This window comes from Chanos chanos, chromosome 13, assembly GCF_902362185.1.
Source record: "Chanos chanos chromosome 13, fChaCha1.1, whole genome shotgun sequence".
Lineage (NCBI taxonomy): Eukaryota > Metazoa > Chordata > Actinopteri > Gonorynchiformes > Chanidae > Chanos > Chanos chanos.
Window position 1 is genome coordinate 2,972,501 of NC_044507.1, and position 5,000 is coordinate 2,977,500.

Sequence of the window (5,000 nt, forward strand, 5' to 3'; positions counted from 1 at the left end):
AAGGATAACGTTTGGAAAAGTATATTTGGTATTCCGGTAGAAATGCTTCCCAAATCAGTTTGGGATGAAGTCCTGTGTGTAGTTCATTGCATGTGTTTGGATTTTGAGATATACCTTTGATTTTCACAGAAAGATGCGTACAGCAAAACAGCACACAGATATTCTTACAACAATGCGCAGATCTTCAATAATGAACTCAGTATTAGCATACGCCTACTCATCTCTAGGCGTGTATGAGCGTGGCAGAGTCACTAATCATGTCAGCGATCATCTCTTTGCTTAGTTATACTTACAATCCCATGCTGTTGAGTTGAAACCAGTTCTAAACCACTTATTGTAAAGTGCATGGTGCTATTCTGTGTAGTTTTACTCTGAGGTGGAGTAGGTGTAATTTTTACTCTGAGATCTAATTTTACTCTGAGGTGCAGTAAGTGTAATTTTTACTCTGAGGTGGAGTTGGTGTAATTTTTGCTCTGAGGTGGAGTAGGTGTAATCTTTACTCTGAGGTGGAGTAGGTGTCAATCTTTACTCTGAGGTGGAGTAGGTGTAATTTTTACTCTGAGGTGGAGTAGGTGTCAATCTTTACTCTGAGGTGGAGTAGGTGTAATTTTTACTCTGAGGTGAAGTAGGTGTCAATCTTTACTCTGAGGTGGAGCAGGTGTAATTTTTACTCTGAGGTGGAGTAGGTGTCAATCTTTACTCTGAGGTGGAGTTGGTGTAATTTTTACTCTGAGGTGGAGCAGGTGTAAATCTATAATCCAGAATCCACAGGGTGCATGTGCATTTTTTTCTCTTCTTCTTCTTACTCAGCTAACATGCTCCCTAGTCCCCAGGCTTCCATGATTAATCTGGAGTCAGATTATTGATGACAGATCCAGTGGCTTTATTGACTGGCTCCAGTGAGAGATTAAAGTAATCTGAGTGATGAATAGACCAGAGCAAGTCTGGACAGGGAGAATTAATGTCTGATAAACCTAGTACTGCAGCAGGCTGGGTCTAGTCCTAGCCTGTCTTATTTAACATGAAATGAACGGAGAATCACTGCACTAGCAAACAGGGCCAGACCAATAGCTCTGCCCCGAAGGATGGTAGAGGAATTCACAATCAGACATAGGTCCGAGTCTCTTCACAAGGGCCTTTCTCTTTCAAGGTTTTCTTTTTCTATTCCTTTTCTACTCTACTCTACTCTCTCTCTCTCTCTCTCTCTCTCTCTCTCTCCCTCTCTCTCTCTCTCTCTCTCTCTCTCTTTCTCTCTCTTTCTCTCCCTCTCTCTAAAGAGTCATCCAGCTTCTTTGTTTGCAGGCTGAATCCTCTGAACAGATTCATTCTATTGTTAGCAATTCCTTGTTAGCCTTTGCGTGTTTGTGTGTGTGTGTGTGTGTGTGTGTGTGTGTGTTTGCGTGCTCATGCTCGTGTGTGTATGTGTGTGTGTGTGTGTCATTGATTAATTAATGGGTTTAATGAATAGAGACATACTGCTCTCTGGGTTTCCATTGGACTGGTCTCCACGTCAAAACAGGCAGCAAAGAAACTTTAATGACCAACCGCCAGCCGCTAACGATGCTGTCATGGCAACGGTCGTCGTGACGACGGCATACTGTTTGCCATACTCTGCATGCGGCGTGCATAGATACATGTGTTTATATATTCATATCGCCTTGGCTGTCTGGGATGTAATACGCTATCAGAGAAAGGGATGTAGCACGATGCTACGCACTGATAGAGCCATCTATCTGTGTTTTACTGAGGAGTTTATTCGGCTGAAAGATTGGATAAAGGCAGTGTGTGTGTGTGTGTGTGTGTGTGTGTGGGAGGGTGTGGGTGTCGGTGTGTGTCCGGGGCCTCTGTGCATGGTTTTGGATTGTTAAAGTAATCATTTTTATGCTGATAGCAGTGCTCATCCCTCCTGAGCATTGTAATGTTCACTAGTCACACCACCAATCTGAAGGGATGTGTGAGATTGAAGTGGTGTGTGTGTGTGTGTGTGTGTGAGAGAGAGAGAGAGAGAGAGAGAGAGAGTATTTTTAGTTTCTCCCAGACTGTGCAGAGGAGGTGATGAGTCTACTGGAACACAGCCTAGACCCACAACTTGCCTGAATGCATTACTCTGTGTGAGCTCGTGCACGTGTGTGTGTGTGTGTGTGTGCGTGTGCGTGCGTGCGTGCGTGTGACATTAGTTATAGGGACTAAGATGAGGGGGTTGTTGTATGTGTTTGGGAGGGGAGGTGCTCTGTCTGCAGTATTTTGGGTACACACACTGTATCAGAAACCTTGCGCAGAGCTTAACTCTGGTTAACCATTTAGTCAACTGTGTGTGTATCTGTGTGTGTGTGTATGTAAAGGGGTATCAGGACAACCCTTCCTCACCCTCTCTCTCTCTCTCTTTCCCCTCTCTCTCTCTCTCTCTCTCTCTCTCTCTCATACACCCCCCCCCCCTTTAAATGTAATATCTGCCCTGCAAGCCTGTTAGGTGCAGTTAAAATATGATACATCCACTCTTGTCAAATAAATTTCCACAGAGTTCAGTTTTACCTCGCTGAATTAAATATATCTTTATGGGCTTTGATTCCACACATGCTGTCTCAGTGGCTGGAGTAAGGTTATAGGAAACCAAGCTCATATTTGACAGGATCAAATCTCTCCAATTTGCAGAGCCATCTAGACCTAGTATAGTAAATTTAAAGGGATAAGCAATCCAAAACCATCCACACAGGTCCCTGGGTTTACGATTAAGCTTAGGGTTGCGGTTTAGGTTATGGTCAGGGTTAGGGTTAGGGTTGTGGTTTGGGTTATTGTCAAGGTTAGGCTTAGATTGCTGTTCATTAATTTTCTTATGACGGATATCACTGGAGGGTCCCCTCAATATTGCTTGCAAGGTACATTTGTGTGTGTGTGTGTGTGTGTGTGTGTGTGTGTGTGTGTGTGTGTGTGTGTGTGTGTGTGTGCGTGCGCGCACACGCACGCGCTTGTGTTAGCACTGCTATCTGAATGTGCTTTGATGGCTGTATTTATAGATCAGTAGGTGTGTTGGTCTCTGATTGCGAGCAGCAGACGCTATGTCTGATGGACGTGTGTTTATTTAAGGCAGGCGCTGGGCTAGCAGCTCGGACACACGATACTGCTAACTCACACGCTAACTTACATTACCAAACACCGCTCAGGCCAGCAGGGTCAAATACTGATAAGTCACTTTACCGGACGTCAATCAGACAGTACACAGTAAATGACTGTTCATTCACATTACCAAACAGGAGTCAGGAGCACACAGAAAAGAGAACGGGCAGGCTTGATTAACCCCACTCTTCAGTAAACCAGACGTTCATTGTTCCCTTCGGTGGATTAGCGCCTGGCTTTGAGTGGCACATGCTACTTAGTGTCATTACTTGCCTTGGTACTTTATAGTTCATACAAAGAGAGGTGTTTGAATGATTTAAGAATGCACTGGTACACTGAATGAATATAATCTCAGAGAGAGAGAGAGAGAGAGAGAGAGAGAGAGAGAGAGAGATGTACATTAAATATGTTAAATATTTAAATATGTTGACTGCTTACCATACACATCAATTCCATATTAGTATTGTTAATATGGACCATTTACTGGGCAGGCTGTTTGCGGGATCTGTTCAAGCTGAAATACTGTTGCATTAGTTTGCACTGAACTACTTTATTATAGTTTCGTATTGATTCTTTTTATCATGTAGAATTCAAGTTATATTTTAATCTCGTTTTGTTTGTTTTAGAACTGTTAACCTGTGTTAGTAAGATGGAGTGTGTGTGTGTGTCTGCGTGTGTGTGTGTGTGTGTGTGTGTGTGTGTGTGTGTGTGTGTGTGATTTTTGGCTCTTTGTGAGGCTACCAGTGCTTACTCACAGGTCAGATGAGCTTATACTGGTCATCGCTCTCATACCGGACATTTAGGCTTAATCCTGCCCGTGCTCTCTGTGGAGTCTGAGCGGACATATTCTTCTCTGTATTAATAACCTCCACATTCTATGATGTTTACAAGAGATTTATTAATATGGCGCTAATGGGAGATTCGTTACTGTGGTTTTTATGTTGCCTGTTGTCATCTCGTTATTTGTCCAGTACTGTGAAGTGTTCCTCCACCTGTTACATCCACTCTGTGTCCGCTGACGGAGAGAGGTTCTCGTAAAAACGCCTAAATGCTATAAACTCTCTAATGTTAAGATCAGCTCTTTCTCTGTCCCTGTCTGATTAACCTTTTCAAACTCTCTGGCACCCCCCCAAAAAACCTCTTCCTCTCTTTGAGAACGGCATGGCCCACGCCAGCTGCTGTCAACCCTGTTACATCTGCCGGGTCCCCCAAAAGGCCACACTCACACTCTGTGCGTGTCTCATTAGTGCCAAAACCGTGTCCACCATGTCACCCTTACACCGCCGCAATCCGCGGACACTTAGACAACGAAATTATCCAGGTCATTATCTGTGCTATGCATGGTCTGTCCTAAAACACCACAGTAGACTAGAGAGTGTCTCACCGTCTCTGAATGACACATTACATTGTGACAGGATTTTTTATTTATTTATTTATTTATTTTCATCTTTTTTTTTTTTTTTGTGAGAAGTATTTTTCTCGACGCTGTAGTGGAGAGTCAGTGAAACAGGTCATTCTGAATATGATTTCGTTATGACTTTCTGAAATCGTTATGTAACATTCACAGTCTTGTTCGACGAGTTGAAAAATGGTTTTCCACTGGTTTCTGTGATGGAGGCGATGCATATGTATTACCTACAAGGCTTTCCTTCTCTTACAACACAAATCATTCCATATGGGATTTTTGGATATTATCTCTGTCTCCTCTCTCTGTCAAAAATGGAGACTCTGTGCTACATGGGGCATATGAGAATGAAACAATTGTAATTTAACGGCTGTGATTTAGATGCGAGTGTATGTAATAGGTGTGATTTAGAGATGAATGTGCATAGAAGTAATTGATGTGAATTGCTGGTGAATGTCATAGATGTAATTGATGTGAATTG

At 43.0% G+C, this 5,000-nt stretch overlaps 1 protein-coding gene across 1 annotated transcript in view; it reads left to right on the forward strand.

Moving 5' to 3' along the window:
• LOC115826601 (voltage-dependent calcium channel subunit alpha-2/delta-1) overlaps window positions 1-5,000 on the forward strand; it is a 76,245-nt gene that overhangs the window by 19,815 nt on the left and 51,430 nt on the right. The gene's annotated exons all lie outside the window — the stretch shown is intronic.